Below are 18,942 nucleotides of genomic sequence, written 5' to 3' on the forward strand. Positions count from 1 at the left end.
GTCAATCCCGCATTGCCTGCCTCCTCACAATGCCTTGAGAAGTGATTCATTGGTGTCCCAGTGAAAATCATTATGGGCAGAAATTTCCCTGCACTGCACCATGGCCAGTGGGTGTTCACCCACGGGAGTTGTGAAGGCTTAATGCTGCATAGCCAAAATATCACCACATTGCTGAAGGTCTGGGTCCTTTTTTATTAACACCTTTGAGGTTTGAGCAAGGGCTGTTGGGATGTCTATTTCTTCCCTGATGGTCCAGTCATTTGTAAATTACATCTCTTTCTGGCTACCCAACCTGAGCAACAAAACAGTGGCTTTCTACCATACACCTTAGACTATTCATGGCTCTACTGAACACTCTTACAATGACTGTTTTTTTTGTGGGTCAGTTTCTGCGAGGACCTTTCTTAAATCTGTATATGACAGGTCAGATATGGAGCCATTTTATTCAGTGTTTTAATGTCATCAGGCGTGTCATATATGACTTCATTTTGCACCCCACCCCCTCCTTTCTTTACACTTCTGTCACAACTCCTTGCACATATGTAAGTGCGGAAATCACCTTATGTCTCATGAAATGTGTGAAATATGTTTTTGTCATCAGAATGTGGTACTTGCTATCATTGTCACTTTGAGCTGATATTAACAAGTGTAGTCATTTACTCTATATTATATTAAAGATTTACAGTACTTGGTCACATAATGCCAATTAGAGAAGATCATTTACTAGTCCTGTTTTCAGCTTTGTACTAGGGCTGTCAGCGAATATTCTAAATTTGAATTTAAATTCGAATTTGAAAAAAAAAATGGCCCTTCGAATGTGAAAATTGATATTCGATTCGAAAAAAAATTATTTGAATTTAAATTCGAATTTAAATTCGAATTTGAAAAAAAAATGGCCCTTCGAATGTGAAAATTGATATTCGATTCGAAAAAAAAAAAAACACCACCGCAGCTGTCCTCTTTGCGAGTGGGCGTTGGCATCAGACGCGCATTTCTCCAGCCTGGTCGACAAGCGGTCCTGCTGTCTACTTTGAAGCAGCATCTACCCTGAAGCTATGGCAACCAGCATCCGTAAGGCTTCAGTACTGAGGAGGGAGTCAGTGAATTCAAGTCATTCAAATCTACAGTAAATACTTAATCTTAGAATGAAAAAATCACTTATTTATTAGCTTTTCATCCTTAGTTTGGTGTTTAGAGACTTCCCTAAGAGGTTGCCCAAAGTTTACTTTAATCATTGTTTAGTTCAACTCAGTTTTTAAACTGTCAGGTGGGCCACATCAGAGAGCCATTACAGGGGCTATTATTTTTGTGGCCTCAAAGGGAGGCTTAGCAGAAAAAGTTTGAGAACCCCTGGTTTAACCATGAGGAAACTTAAGTGGAACCTGGTGTGTTGCTGTTGTTGTTGCCTCTCATTATACAACAGCTAGTTCCGACCAAGTCACTTGATTGGACGAGAGGCATTCCGTGAGTGCTGATATAGAGTATAACATCACTGGGACATGTAACAGTAAAATCACTCCGCTCACAGGTGTTATAAATATAAATACAGCCGTTAATTAACCAACTGTCACACTCGCTACATTGACGCAAGCTGACACTAGCGTTACACCAAGAAGATGGATATTTTCCCCAAAATTACATTTGAATTAAATTATGAGTGGTCGTCAGGAGAGGACGAGGAAACGGAATCCGGCCGTGCCAACATCCAGGTTTGTCAACGTTTCATTAGCCGAACTGGACAAAGTTACACAGTTGCAGATCAATGTAAATACAAAGTAGCTTGTGAGTTCCTGGCGTGTGTGCTGCGTTGCCTGGCAACAGACCGGAGGAACTGCTTTTTTTTTCGCGGAGCTACATAACATACTTAAATAATTTATTTCATCACCTTTTGTTAACATTTCCTTACTCAGCATTGCTGTTTAAGCTGTTGTTGAACTGTTGTATAAAAGCAACATCACACTCGAGGTTGTGACGTTGTACTGTATATCATCACGGCTGTAACTGTCTTTGGCACTCGGCCTGCAGCCTCGTGCCTATGACCGAATCACAGCTGTGATGATAGAGTACAACATCACTCCCTCTTGTGTGATATTGCTTAAATAGTTTCAGTTGAGTTTTAGAATGTATTTTTGCTCAGTACAATGTAGTGATGTTATACAAATATATTGCTTCACCACCAAGATGTAGAGGAGGAATAATTACAACAGTTAGCCCAGTCGCCAGAAGGAAATGTTGGGATTGTTTCTGCAAACCATGGATATGGTACAATTTTTCATTATATACATATCATATTAATGTTTCTAAAGTAATGTAGCTCTGATGAGCTGACTTTGTCATTGGGAGGTGGAGGAGATGTAGGTGTATGAGGTGTATGGTATGACACTTAGGCAAGATGGCTGCCAAGCTGCAGACCACTGTTCAAGATTAACAAACAATAAAAACGATTGTTTTTGTTCAGACATCGGCAACATCCAGCTGTGATTGTGCCACCAAAACTGGGTATTTTAAACCAAATCATGATTTTTACAAACCATATCCAAGAAGTTTTTGTGCCTAAACATAAGCACATGTTAACCACTGTGCTGGTACATACATACCCACTACATAGCAATGTATTAACGTTACATATCCGTGTTTTGCAGAAATGTACAATGCTAACATTTATTCTGGCAATTTGGCTGCAGTAGCATATAACTCTTTCAATGTATATACATATGTCATGTGAGTACTGTATTCTGCAAAATGGAAATCTGTATCCTTTTAGATTAGGAAAACATTGCCTACATGGTTAAAAGAGACCAGTGTCGACTTTTGGTGCAAGACCCATGTCTAACAAAGTCACACGCTGAGCACACTTTGTTTACCCAACCGTCCACTCCAAATTTCCCCTAGGATGTTTTGTCGAAGTATAACAGTGTCACACCATGTCTGCATTTGCTGCATTGAGAGAACAGTAACTCTCACAAGAAGAGGTTGCTTGTCAGGAAAGCATAAGCATTGGTTGTTTTGTTTGAACAAAATGACCAGTGTGGTTACTTCCTGGTGATGACAGCCTATTGCATAATGTAGCATTAACATTACATTTGTGTGAATGTCATATTTCAAGTGTTAAAATCCATTCAGTTGATGTTCACAGTCTCTTTGTTTCAGCACAGCATTTTACCCTCCTCATAACACGAATGTTATATTCCCTCTAATAAGCTGCAGTTAAAGGCAGCAGCATGTTAAATCGACTTGATTGGATCTCTTTGTCTTGTATGTTGGTTACTCTGTGATGCTCTGCCTTTTTTGAGCTTTGGTGTTGAGACAGTTGCTTTTTCAGAAAAGTTGTGTGGTTAAAAAGCGTGCGCTGAATCCAAGCCTTCTGCCTCTCCTTTGTTCCTCATGAATATAATGGCTCTGCCTGTCCTTTAGAGCTCCCAAGTCATGCTCCCTGGGAATAAGAGCGAAGAGAGGGCTTTTAGCTGCTGATAATCAGGCCAGCGTGCTCTCCTCAAAGTGCTCTTCTGGGATATTACTTATTTTTAAGCACACCCTTTATGTGAAGGCTATCTAGCAAATAATACAAATTTTAATCACCCGCGTGATCGCCAACATAGGTGCATAGGTGAATTAAAAGAGAGGTATGAAAATTCACTGGGGACTTGGTGGAAGTAGTGGGAGGTGGAGACAAAGACTAAATCATGGGAACATTTGTATGCAGAGGCAGATGCTCTGCATTTTAAACAAGTGGGTGTGTGTTAAGGTTAAAAATTCAGGACAAAATACTTACCCTATTTTGAATTTCACACTAGTTCTTATAAACAAAACCTAACTGCAAACTTGCAATAAGGCTTTTTGTCTCGCAGCTGCAGCAAGTGCACAAGGACAATGCATCTGATGAAATGCAATGCAAGCAAATGCTTAAAGAAACAGCAGTTATTACAGTGCTGGTGTATACTACTGGATATATACACTTGTGTGTTAATTGTGGTTTGATAAAATATATCATGTATTTTAAACTTTTGTGTTATTTAATACATGGTGTAATTTGTCCTTCATGGTGTCCTTCTGGAAGAACAGCAAGTATGTGTGGGTGTGACGCTCCAGGGATTTCTGCCTGTCTTTGACATTTAGCCCACTGAGACTCTACTGCTTATCCATCTGCCCAACTGCAAACCAAGGCAATTACTCAGGGGTCTTTTAAATGTGAGGTGATTAGGATTGTGCATGCCACTAAACTCAATCACTCCTAATTCTATTACAAACCCTCTCTCTCCCTGTGTCTGTCTCTCCGTCTCCCTCAGTCTCCCTCACACACATACTTACATGCACGCACTTTGATTAGGGTCATAAACCTTGAGTAACACCTGGGAGGACTGTGACAGAAATTGTTGTCAGGCACCATATTTGCATTCCTCTATTAACATAAAGTATGGCAACAGAAATCTAAGAAGGATGATATTAAACCCTGAGGACTGTCCTCCCAGGTGGGGTCAAGGTGGGGCGACAGACACAACTGACTGCTCCAGAGATGAAATGACTCCATCTGAAATCTAAGCTGAGAATTAAATTCATCAAGGACATAAAGCCAACCAACTTCAAAAGGAAATGGCAATTAGAGTGAGACTTCAAAGCCAACATATCTGCGTGAATAAGCAAATATTTTATGGTGGTTTTCAGTGATGGGCATGGCTGTATTTCATATCTTATCAGCAGAGGTCAAATGAAGAGTGTACACTATGATAAATTCTGAAGGCCTCATGTCTAATGTGGTGTATTCTTTGAAATAAATGTCACATCTGCAGTTAATTCAGCCTGGTGATGTTCATGTGCAGTCACTATAATGCAATGTGGTTTGTGGGGGAAAGCTGCTAAGAGCTAAGAGAAAGCTGTGGGAGGATCCCTTATAACTGATAACAATCATTTATTACCAGTTAGTTAAAATTGTGGATTCTTGTTGTGCAACTGTTGGATGGATTGCACAGACATTGATAGACTTTTGTGATCCCCTGAGAGAAAAATATATATATTTTTTGCACACATTAATTAATCTTTAAGATGAGTCGAATGTAAGACAGTCCCCTGGATTTTCATTTAGCACCATCATCAGGTCAGACTCACATTTGTAAACTATTATTTGGTTTATGACCAAATACATAATGGCTAGACAAGGAAACTTGCCATGAATTACTTCACTGATTCAAATCTGTTCTGTTTAAAGTTTTGTAGTCAACAACTATACTTTCTTTCTAAGATAAGTGAGCACATCATCATTCACAGTTGAGCTGATAACAGTGCTTCTAGTCACCAGCAAGGGGAGCTCCGTTGTCAAATGCTACTGATTTGGTCAGTGACAATGAGTATGTTTCAATGCACAAGATAGTCTAGAAGTTTTTTTACACTATTTACGAAAAAGACAATATTCCTTCTAAGCTGCTTACATGCCTAATGAAGGTTAATATTCCACTAATATTTCCATTCACATGCACCCATGCATACTCCGATTAACACGTCATTCACCACATCAAAATATGGAACAATGGAACAGTTGGAGCCATTTGTCATTCAGCTTATTTGCATCAAAATAGAATTTTTTTTTTTTTTTTTTAAGTTTCCCACCAGTGGTGGACAAACCAACCACCCTTCAACCACCTTCTTGAAAAGGTTGGTGTTGCAATATTTGTGCATATATAAAAAAAACAAAACAAAAAAAAACAAACAAACAAAAAACACGTTGATATCCAGGTCTTTCATAATGTGTGTTTCTTCTTCTGACCAGAAATGTGGGCTTATCTTTTGAGTATGCATCTCTACACCAGGCTCAAACACATTTAGCAAGTTGGTTTGTGTACAGCGTGTCCATGACAATTCATAGAGCTGACCATAAACACATGAGGACATGTGTTATAAAATGCAGTAAAAACCCCAGTTTAGACACATATTCCAAAATGCCCAAATAATACCGTTAGAACCTGAATGATACCAGCAGATCCAACGTCTTAAAAAATGCTAAATTCGGAAAAAGTGGAATCGGCTCTCCAAACAGAATATGATGTTTACGTGACCCACATCGAATTCTGAATATTATCCTATTCGGAATAAAAGTGGAAATAAAAGTGTGCATCTAAATGTAGCCATTGATGATTCAGTATAGTCAGTTCATTCTAAACCTTTATTAAAGATAATAATGATTCAAGATCACACATGATTTGAGCACCTCCACTGGTGACATTCCCATCAGCTGCAGTTGCACCTTGTGTTTGGTGCTAATTTGCAAATGTCAGCATGCTAACATGATAATATAAGATGGTAAACATGGTAAACATTTTGCCTGCAAACATCAACATGTTATCATTGTCAATGTGAGCATGCTGACATTAGCATTTAGCTCAATGCACCACTGTGCCTAAGTGCAGCCTAGTGGAGCTTCTAGCATGACAGAATTCTCATTAGTGTTCCAACACTGTAACTGAGTTCAGCAGCAAATAGTGGAGCTCACACCGTGCACTAACACTGTATGGCTTATGGATACTGTCAGGGTAAGATTTAGGTTTTAATGGCTAGGGTTACATGAGATATGGGATTTTTTTGTTGTTGTTGCAAAATGTAACCCCATCATTCCTGGTGATAGGTCACAATAATCATAATTTGAAAGGATAAATGTATCAACTTACTACTGAAATTGCAAGTTTTTTGTTTGACACCTAATTAAAAGAGTCCCAAACTCAGTTTGAAAAGCTTGTATCTCCTTCAGGAGTAATATAGCTGCCATATGCAGTGTAGCAACCCAGTTAATCAGTACAGGATGCTGGACTAAAGAACAAATCAGGAACTAACTGCTGATTAATGGATGTCTGACATGCAGTTTGCAGGAGTAACTCTGAATTATGAATTTTCTTCCGTTTTTGATTATCATACTGTTACTTGCCTGCACACTAACTACCGCTGTGCCATGTGCAATTTAGCTTCTGATTCAGTGTTAATTGAGAACAATCTATCATAGATATCTAAAGGCTAATCACTGAGTCACTGGATCCTCAACAAAATGTCTGTTTACAGTAATTATTTAGGAACTATTTGCTAGCTATTAAATAATTAGCAGTTAGTTTGTTGCCTACTAGTTTCTTTGTAACTACCCCTGTACTTTATTGTGAAGTGTTACCAGATGCTGTGAACTGTAAAGAGCTGTGAAAGAGCCACAGGTGGCTGGTGAAACCCCTCCTGGATCTGCAAGTCTCTCTGAATGGTGAGGGGACTTTATGTGTCCATGTAGGCTTGGATTATCCATGCTTAAACTCAGCCAAAGGGCTGAAGATTAAATACTGCAAGTGGCCCAAGGCTAGCTGACTCGACTTCTGGGGCCAAACGAACTGTTATATTTGAGTCCAGAGGCTCAGTCAGATCAGGGGAGATTTATTCCTCTATCCTACTATGGTTTAACACAGGGGGCCACCTTCTAAACCAGCAATAAATCAACGCTGCTCCTTGTGTGGAAACCTTTGTTTTCTTAATTTATTGTTTTATATTGAGACTTCAGGCTAGTGGTATATTTGGGAATATTCAGCATCAGACAAATGGTCCCAAAATCATTCAGTACACACACACACACGCATACACGCACTCGCACGCACGCACACACACACACACTGCTTTATCCTGATTAAGGATGGACAGTCATCCAAATTGTACAAGTAATGACTTGGCATATGAGGAAATGTACACATTAACTCATGTAACCCATTAATGCAATTCCCTGATCGCTTTGGGGCACTTGAACATGCCATATTGAATAGTATAGAACTTCATTGTCCAAAATCATCTTAGGTCTCACCAGATACAATAAAAAACATCACATCAATGCAACAAATAATATGGCCTGCAGGGTGGAGACATTAGAGCAGTGACAGCGCCAAATTTACATATACAGCAATACAATAAGTGCTTTATCAGTTTTTGTCTGCATGCCTGAAATGCTCAGATTCAGCTCAATGTAGCCATTTTACTTCCCTGTAAAATAAAATTCAAAACTTTGGTGTTGGACCTTTAAAAATTACAGTAAAAAGTCACCTTCAAACTGTAGATGCAAAATCATTAGTAGACAATAGGTTTTGTGTACCATGGATAGAATTTTAATTACTCCGGTAAATTGCTTTGCCCATGCAGATGTGTAATTTCAATCCCTCTTCTGGATGGTTGAGTAATTCAGTGGGGGACTGTGATGATCTGCTGAAAGTCCTGCTTTTGTCTTTCTCTACCCTGTGGCAAGTAATGTGATCACAGGCTAATATTTGATTTGGCTGTAGAGCTGAGCAAGGTCAGGAAAAACACTGAGTGCTTACTTAGTACACCCCCTTTTCAAGCCATTAGATGTCAGGCAAGATTGCATCAAAGACCATTTAAAGGGGCATATGATTTTCTTTCATTTATAAAACTTGAAGTGAATGTATGTAGAATGTGAAATGCTCCTTACAACACAAAAGCCCAGATTTCAGCATGCTCCCAACTTTTCTTCTTTTTCTTTTTTCTCTACAAGACGGCATGATGCATGAGGTGACAATGTGGATGGCCATGAACGGACTACTGCTCTAGGTTAGAGCTTAGATCGGGCCCAAAAAATCCACCCTGACCCCACCTGAGCCCGTGTATGTTCTCCGAGCCTGGCCCGACCCGTACCTTTAACTGTAATTATGAGCCAGAGCCCGGTTTAAACCCGACATTTTTTTTAAGGATACGAACGTGGACATTGAAGGCTGACTCTTGTCTTTCTTTCCATTGCAAGCCTTCGTCATGCAGCAATCCTGGCATTTATTACCAGTCTTTGCATTTCAGTGAGGTTATGCTGCTAATGTTACTGAAGGAATGGCAGTTCCAACTTTAATGGGCTGGTGTGTCCATTCAGAACCCCAAACTGTCAGTTTATTACTAAAATGTTTTTTTTCTCTGTGGCTTCTTATCATCAGCCTACACAGAAACTTAACTAGCCTCTGTCAGTCTTTTAAACCCCCCAACATCCACCAACACCAACGGCATGTATGCTGCTGTCCACAAGTTCAGTATACAAGAAACCCTTCACCTCAATGAAGAGCATGAACTGTTTACTGTTTTAATTATGGCTTTGCTACTTGGTGCATTATATAAACTCAATTTATATTCCCATGACATTTGCTAGAAATACAGCACATGCACAATTGTTAAAAAAACTGTTAAATCCGTCTGCATGCCTTGGGAAATGTTAAAGAGTTTTGCTAGTAATCCTTCACAAGAATTAGATAGCGACTCTGTGAGCTACACGACATTTCTCTGTTCAACAGTCACACTTAATTATAGTGATGACAAATCAGAATGTGCCACATAATACAATATTCTCTGCAATATTTTGAAGGAGTATCAAACAGATAATCAGCAGAACCTATGACTCACGATTTATTTGCGATAGAGCTCACAAATTTTGACATGTAGTGCCTAATTTGTCTGTTGTTTTCTTTCTTTAGCTCTGTTACAGAATTTAGAACCCACAACCACAGTGAGTTGTGGTGCTGATCCTTTTAACTTTAGAAGAACTTTCTTAGTGAATGCAGTAAACGAAAATGTATGTGTGTGTGTGTGTCTGTGTTTGTGTGTCTGTGTGTCTGTGCTTTATCAGTTCAATCAGAGTCACAGAGGTGTGTGCAGGTCTGCCAGGGGTGCAGTCTTTGTGGACTCATAACTTTTAATTTAAACAAAGGACCTGCTTTTCCACGAGTTTAGAATTCCATTGGGCTTCACACACAAAATGCAGAATTATTCTTCTTCTGAAGTGTCCAATCTCATCCTTGTCCTTCTTGGATCTCTTTTTGTCCGCCTCTCTCTGCATAATTTTGGTTTGCTTTGCCTTTTTACAAAATGGCCTTGTTTACATTCTTTTTACTATTTCATCTCTTTTTACCTGTGAGGCTTGCTTTCCTGGTGTATCTGTAAAGATGTCTTGACTTTCTACCCCTCCTCGTGGTACCTGTGGCCTTCTTGGCCCTTTTTTTGTAAATGGTGTTAAAGTAGCTGGGTTAAACATTTTAGTTGAGGACTCTGCACAAGCAGAGAACAAGCTGCAGAGGATATCTGAGGCAGGATGGTGGCTGCATTGTCTTCAGAGGATGTCTGAGGCAGGGTGGAGGCTGTGAAGGCTGCAGAAGCTATTAAAGAAGCAGGGTCTGTACAGTAGGTGACTTGGGAAAGTGTAAAGTCATGCTCCTGAAAAACATCTGGGTTGAACGCCTGTGAATCTGAACCCAGCCTATGTGTTGCTGTGGGATGTAGCTGTGGGTAAGGCTGCCCTCACAAGACATGGACCATCAATGGTCATCGTCTTGCCGGGATTCATCCTCATGCATCCCCAGCTGAGTTCACCATCTTCTTCAATGAACCATAGACACCTCGATCTGGGGGTTGAAGTTTGTGTGAGCAATGTGGGGGTAGAAAGAGTAGCACGGTCCTATTTGCCTTGCAGTAATTAACTGCGTTCACTGAAATGTGTGAGCTGTTTTCAAGCATAAATAACACCTTCTTCTCTGGACTGACCTTGGTATGCTTGGCAAAGTGCTCTAAGAACAAGAGAATCACCATCTTGCATCCAGCCTGGACCATTACTGCTCCCAGCACTACCAGGTGGTCCAAGGTGCATGGAGAAATCCTTGTAACTCTTGTGTGGGCATACAAAGAAGTAGGAAATTGCCCAGTGCTTACACAACACATGCTGAAACCAAGGCACCCCTCTCAGCAGAAGTCATTGATCCAACCTGCTTCCCTCCAGGGCATGCAACTACCTGGCCACGTGCCATGTGTTACACTGGCCTTGTCCATATTGCATATATCACTTCCACCAATGCTTTACCTCTCAATAATGTCCTAAAGCTTCTTGAAAATCCTTCCACAGTTGTACTGTTTAAGCTTGTAGCTCGTGCCAAGGTAGTTGCTTCCACACTTCTTAAGGACAAGTTAGGATTTGAGCCTGAGAAGCAATCAGGACCTGCCATGTTGTTCTTATCCACCTCAGATGCTTAGTACCTCAAGTGGAGTGAGTCCAGAATGCACGTCTGCTGCCTCAGTCAGTGACCAGTGAAGGCATCGTCTTGCTGCGCATTGAAGACCTTTGGACTGCTGTGATAGCAAACACTGGGGAGCTTTTTTGATCCTTGTTCCCTGAGGTTTTGTTACTTGTAGAATCTGCTCAGAATCACACGGCAGAATATTGGTGCAGCAGAGGCAGAGTATCTTTGCCAACGGACCCTTACTGTTTTTTCCTGCCTCATGTCATGGGATGCAGATTTAAGTACCTGTGCAGACACATCAGTTTTTCTTCACTGCTGTCTTGGCGTGCTGAAGAAAGGAATGAGATAGATCGATGAAATGTGTTAACACTTTTTTAAAAGGTGTTACAACCGTGCTTTGAAATGCATCTCATTTTACCTGTAAGAGACTACTCTCTAATCTAATACAAGTTCCATAATTCTAACTTCAACAGTATCAATACTAATCAAAATATGGACTTGGTCTTAAAGATTATTTTCTTAACTAAAAACGAGTTTGATGGTTGTAAAATCTGCATACTTCTTCACACCGCTAAGAAATTTTACATGCAAGGTCTGGAAGGAGGTGATAAACGTTAAATTGATCACATGAGTCTTGGGCCATCCCTCTTGCACCCAAATGACCTGACATTAGTGTAAGTCTTTAAATTACATATCTGCTATTCTTTACAACAACTGGGCAATTTGTCACAAACATACCCGTAAAGACAAATGTAAAGCGGCAAGAGATTATGTTTCTGGATTTGAGAATTCATGTGAAATGCTAAGCAAACTTTGTAGAAGAGAGATATAAATTGCAGCATTTACATGTGGTAATTGTCAGGGAAACCTGTAATCTTGGCTTTTAGAACTGTGCTAAAACTGACTGCTCCAGACAGGGTGAATAGAGGCGCTGCAGCAATGGACAGTATGAGAAAAATAATATCTTTCATAAGCCTAAAGCACATTACATTGTCTATTAGAACCATGAAATAATAAGAAAAAAAAACTGAAAATGAGCATAGGTCTCCTTTAAAGCAACTTTGAGCTTACACTATTACTCGTATCTCCATCCAAATGATGCAACTTACAAATGTGTCATTAATTCTCTGATTTTTGATGAAAAGGTAATTTTGTCTAATGGCCTCTGTGGTGTGTCTCTATGGTCACATTTGGGTTTTAGCACTATTATGGGAAGGAAATAAGCTGTTGTAATATTTAAAGTAATGGAGTGACTGTGATTACGGTAGCCAACCACAATAATGTGGCAAGGCAGTAATTGCTGTATTATCACCTCGAGAATTGTCCTCATTTACAAGAACTTCCAAATTATGTTAAAGTTCATATGCTGTCACTTTTTAAATCATTTTTTAGATTCATATCTCTCAGCCAGTTGAAAATCTCTTTGTAGAGTCTGGCTAGATAATGTTTTTAGCTGTGAACAAGGCTATGAGCAAACACAAATGGATGGGGAGATAAACACCATGGAAACTAATTTCACATAAATAAGTCAGGGTTTCTCAAGGGCTCAACTTAAAGCTCAGACGGTATTTAACAGGGGTTGGTGGTGGGTGAGGAAACGGCCTGGGAAAACCCATTGCTTACCTCAATTATTAAAAGTTTGAGAGTTGTCCAGACTGCAGCAGCACCTGCCGACTAAAATTACAGCATCTGTTGAAAATAAAGCTTGATAAAAAGAACCAGACGAACAAGACTGGAACAAAAAGAACTCAGAGATGAAACAGAGTTTAATAAAAAGCATAACACTCTGTGTAAAATATGTATTGCCTCTACATTTTCATCTCAGTGATAGTAATTCTGTACATATAGGGAAGTGGGTCCTTTTTAAGATTCAAGATGTTATAGATGATAACAATACCACTGGGATCCAACCCATGACATTTAAGACTCGAGATGAATAAGTGCATTGGTGTTTTGGGCTGGGGTGATGTTGCTTTACAAATAGTCAAAATACAAGGTGCAACACTGTAGGAGGAGGTGTTTACCATTTTCTGCAGACTTATTTCATCAGCATGTCAGAAATAAAAGGAAGCACACACACATTTACCAACTGTTTTTAAGGTAAAATGTTTTCTTAAAACCCACTTACACAGCTGAAGATTCTGACATGTACCAATATTTTCTTATTTTGGACTGGGTCTTATGTAAAGACAATATTTTGTGCCGATATGTTTAGAATAATTGGGTTTTGCATTTTCTTCAATTCTACACTTCTCACAGTATATAAATTACACTACTATTTAATAATCATTATGATTATTTTTCAAATAGCATCATGATCTTTAAAAAAACACTACACTAGCACATTAATTCAGGTCACTTATGATAATGGGAACCATGCCATCTAATAATCAGTGATCAATCATGCTAAAGAATATCACAGGAGCGTTCAGAGTAAGTCATTTATAACTTATGGAAACATTGCGTGAAATAATCCATCCTCATTTTCTCTCCCCCTCTCTCTGTATCCTCTCTAAACACACACACATGCTCCTTGGAGAGTGCCATAGCGGCTATCTCAGTCCTCAGTCCTGACAACTGCGCTACTTTAAATGCATAAAGTTTGTGGTTTGCAGGTTGGGTGGTTGATTAATGCATATTTTTAGCATCCTATGCATCTATTTGTGTTAATTTATATCTACTACTGACACTACTAAATATGACACCTCGTTTGGCCTTCACTTTCTGCAGAGGTACCGACACTTCAGAACTACTCGAATTTTGTTGTTGTTGTCAGTATACAAAGACAATGGATTCATCATTATAAGAACACAAGTGCAAATAACTCTGCCATTTAAGTACACAGCATGGAGCTGATGTAGAATCTTATTAAGTCCCTTCTTAAGAGCAAATTAAATGGTACTGGTAAACTAGGCCCATTGTTACCTCATTTTGATAAATTCAATCAGTTTGGTGTCCCTCAGAAATTTCTCTTGCGCTGTGTTGGGCTCTCTGCCTCTGTGCCACATTACGGTCATTTTCTGGTTGCACAAAGCTCATTCTCCTATCTGATTTATTTTTTTTTTTAATTCCATTGTATGACTTCTAAATTTTTGATAGTTTTAAGCTTGAGTGAATTTTGTTTCTCAGATAGTCTAATGAGATAAAATTGAATGTTAGAAAATTACATTAACATTTTCTCAAAATCGTAGTCCGTAATCTCATTCTCCACACAATCTCTTTGTTAAACCTTGTGTATAGTTTTCATCAGAATTCCAAAATTGTTCTCTAAAGATGATTATTTGAACTTTGATCTACAATGTAATTAAATTACTGCATATACCAAGGCAGTAGTAGAAAGAAAGGGAGCCGTGCAGATATTGCACAGTACGTTTCCAGAGCTTTGTCGCTGAAAACAACAGGCCTGAACTGGCCATTGGGAGCACTGGAGAATTCCAAGTGTCAGGCTGGTGTTAAAAATACTAAATGAAATGGGTAAATCAAAGTAAAAATAACATAGGGCAGCTACAGTCACTGAGAACATGTGGACCATCAGCCCCCCATTGTGTGTGGTCAAGCCATGTGGAGTAAAGATGGACAGTGCAGGCGAAAGAGAATGTGGTGCTGAGAGGGTGAGCATGAAAAGGAGAAAATAGGAGCAGGAAATGCAGCTAAATGCTGCAAAATTACAGATATGTGCACAAGCAAGGGACATGAAAAGTGTTATTAAAAAGAAACTACTGCTCCCAAGTTGATGATGACTCAAAAAATTAATCAGAAATATTAAATATAGGAGTATTAATTCCTGTGGCCTTAATTATGGAAGTGCAATCAAGTGTTTGAGGTAATAAAACAAAAAAATATGTTAATGGCGTACACAGTAAACAGAAAATATGTGATAATCTCTTTAAAAAATTAAGAACAGGCATCTCAGTTTATAATGTATTATTTGTCATGCTGCATCACACAATCTAAAATGTGTCATTAGCAAACTACATTTTCCCCATGACATATTTTAGGTAGGTTTGGATCAACCACAACTTTAACAGCATGCAGGTTTTTAATTCAGCGTACTTATCATCTTTCCAGGAATAACAAAATAAAACTCTTACAGAATATATTCCCGAGCAGCCACCACTTGATGTCAGAGTGAAAATCTGAATGTGTCAGAATCTTTGACAGTTTGTTTATGATCATAATAGTACATCAGTGTGATGGGGAAAATTATAGGTTGTCTTCGCAATCACGCAGATTGGAGGCAGCAAACTTAACAGTTTTTTTTTAAAACCTTTTTGTACAATATGAATGTCACTCTAAGTGCAATAAACCAAGAAAGGTCTGCAGGCCTGGGCAGTCAAAGATGACTCAAGTAACAAATCCCGACTGTAATTAGCTTTTAAGCCGTCTAACATGCCTTTTTCCATGACTGCGACTTTCAGATCCTGACAGGTGTGATTAGTAATAAATTATGAACTGTAGATATGCCCCCACAGTTTTGACTACATAGAAGCAAATTTAGCATTTGACATTACAAGAGCTTTGTTCGTGTGGATTTGTCTTAAAGCTCCTCGTTGATTCAGAGTAATACTGGTTGGATTTGTGACTTCAAAGTTCCAGTTAATTTGACTGAAATGCCATTACTGTAAAAAAAACATCTTGCATATCTCTGCTGGCAGGATCTTGTGCTGCTCGTCAGTAAAACCATTACGCGCAGTAATGTAATGACACAAATGGTGATTTGCCTGGAGATAAAGTATAAATATGTCAGCTCTGGCTCTGTTCCACGGCTTCACTTCACCACAAAATGTTACCTTGAGATTAAGGCCTGAAACTGTGGCATTAAAATGAGAAATCAATCAACAACCCTGACAAATATTATTGCCTCTTCTTGGCAGAAGAGCCGTCATTGCTTCGATCCTAAACCACACCACAATGATCAATCATCTATATGAGCTGCTGGACAAGTCACTACCCTGCAGTGTCCACCTGGATATCCAACAAAGAGCAATAGGAGATGCTTTGATATTTTCATTGAGAATTAATTGTTAATTGAAATTGCATACTCTTCCATTTCCTTTATCAATATCAGGAAAAAGCAGTTGAGCTACAAAGGTCCATGGGTGTGATGCTCTACATGTCACATGGGAAGCCAGAAACATGCTTTTCAATCACAATAGATCTTATACTCACCATGCTGTTGGCAGACACTTCATGTCACATACAAATCAAAAAAATAAATGTTCAGAATTTGGCTCACAACAAATGTATAGTGATTTAGATCCAGCACACAGGGTTGGGCAGATGGTCTCTTTACAATACAAACATTAAAATTATAATGGACCATAAATATGTATTCTGCCAGTACCCACAACACACACACACGCACACACCCACATCGAAATTATTTTTTACTTTGAACATAGCTCTGAACAGAAATGAGAAACTAAAGGTTATGGCATATGCAACCAAAGCAACCCTGTGTGATCTTCAGAAGAATTATTCCCCTGTAAATAAAGATTACACAAAGGCAGGAGGATGCTTTCTCTGAATTTGTTTGACCTCAGACGGTGGAAACTTGCCCAGCTGACACACAAGCGCTGAGGTTCCATTTCTCGGTCTTATGATTACCACCAAGCTGTTTCACAATATCATTTCCCTTTGCTCTTCCTCGTAAACTCTGTATTTCAGCTACACAGTGCATATATATCAGTTTCACATTTTCAAAAATAGCAACTCATGTATATGAAAATGTGATCTGTTTAAAGTAGTTGAGGAAACAGTTTTTCCAAAATATACTGGTGTCATAGTCTTCGAAACAGTTTCCAAGAATGAGTGAAAATGTAAAATCTTTATAAAGATTGTTGATAAGCCACAGTACAGTGTAACTGGGTTTTAGAGAGATCGACCATTTGGTCAACATATTTACGACAGACCTACAAACTGCTTCCAGTCTTTAAGAATCTAGCCATTAAATTTTACTCTCAGATACAAAACAATAACTCCACTTCTTCCTCTTACACTTACTGCTCTACTTTCAAGTCACAACACAAGACCGGAACGCAACACCAGATCAATTTTGTATGCGCATATACCAGTACGCTTACAAAAACAATTATGGTCAAAGATCATTTTTTTCATGCTTTCACTAACATCTGGAACGAGATCTCATATTATATTACAGCAATATCCTCTTTTACACATTTCAGAAATACATATAAACACTATTGGATAGAATGACGTACCTGCAACCACTGATTCAAATCTCATACACCATCTTTCACCTCACCAAGTCCTTTCCTCTGTGATGTCTGAGGAGCTGTTAATGTTCTGCTGTTTTCTTGTCTCTGTTGATTGTTTCTGATCCTATTTTGTATTATAATGTTGTTGGGTTTTAACCGAGTCAGGCCAGTTTAACTTCAGCATGCCTAGTGCTACTTTTATTCCCTTTCTGTATAAATTGTTACTAGGGATGTTCCTGGCAACTAATTTCCCTGTCAACTAAACGAAAATGTTAATGAAGACTAGTTGACTAGTCTAAAAAAAAAGAAAACACTCAGAAAACAGTCAGAAATTAGCGCACAAAATACCCCATTAACTTCCTGAAGCCTTTACCTTCAACAAAGTTAAGTGGAAGCATATTTTGTGAGGTCATTGTCAAGATAAGCTGCATTATCCTCTCAGCCCGGGCGGGATCGCAGTGTCTCTGGGTGAAGGATGTCAATTTGGGCCGTGTGTGGCTAACACTGCTAGCAGCAGCAGCCGTCGTTCCGTGCAGGTTAACATCCAAATGTTTGAGCTGAATGTGTTTGCACATTTCTCCTGTTGCGTGATTATGTGCCATTTTTTCTAACGCAGTTTTAATTTTCTAGATCAAAGTACTGCCAAACTACGCTGGTTTTGCAAGAGGATCTCTTCGATTTCCCACCGTGTTGTTTTAATACTCCAGTCTATTTGAGCATTACGAGGGGAGGGGGACTGCTCTCTGATGGCTGTGTAGCCCCCACTAGTGGCAGGCGGCTGCATGACAGTTAAGCGGCCTTGTACATGAATAAAACTCTCATTGGTTTAACAGACTAATATTTCTGGTGTAGACTAGCGAGGGGGCGGATGTTTAATTATTTAGACAACTAACCACGCACATCCCTAGTTGTTACCATATCTATCTTAAAGGACCAGTGTGTAATATTTGGCATGGTTGTCAAATCTGAATCTGAATCTGAATATTCTACCCATTAATATGTTTATATAAGTGTATAATTGCTATAAAATAAAATTTGTTTGGTTTTCGTAGCCTTATAATTATGCTTTTATATATATATATAGCAAGGGCCTTGCTTTAGAGAGGTTGCCATCTTGCGCCGCCATGTACAGTATGTAAGGCAGCCTGAGCGGACAATCCAGCCTGCCAGAGAATGCGTTTCGCGTGTATAAATAAACCAACGAAGACAGCGGAAGGAGGGAGAAGGAGGAGGAAACAGCAGAGAGTGTTAGTAGTTTGTTGATAGAGAGTAGTGAAAGGTTTTTTTAGTTATAAAGGTTGCGAATGGACCACACTTACCACGCAACAGGAGAGAATGAACCCGAACCATCATCTGCGAGGAAAAGAAGACGCAACGTCACTCCTTGTGATGCACTCTCTGCGGCGCTTTCCTCCTGATGATATATCTCCCCAACGATGGCAGCATCGAATCCCATTCTGTGCAGCAAAATGGGAGCGGAGGATTCAGCCTCTCTTCTCGCCCGCTCAGCATCCAAGTTCCTCATCTGTATGTTCCGACTCAAACAGGTATGGCTCTGGGTCTGTGTCTGCTACAAGAAACTCTTCAAAATCGCATTCAGTGTCGTCCATTGCAGCTAACCACCATATCGATTTTTACTAAACTTGGTAGATATGTAGAACAGGACGCCTCAAGGTGACTGGAGAAATTTAGCTCTAACTGGCAACTTGGTGGCGCTA

Source organism: Epinephelus fuscoguttatus, linkage group LG13 (assembly GCF_011397635.1).
Source record: "Epinephelus fuscoguttatus linkage group LG13, E.fuscoguttatus.final_Chr_v1".
NCBI lineage: Eukaryota > Metazoa > Chordata > Actinopteri > Perciformes > Serranidae > Epinephelus > Epinephelus fuscoguttatus.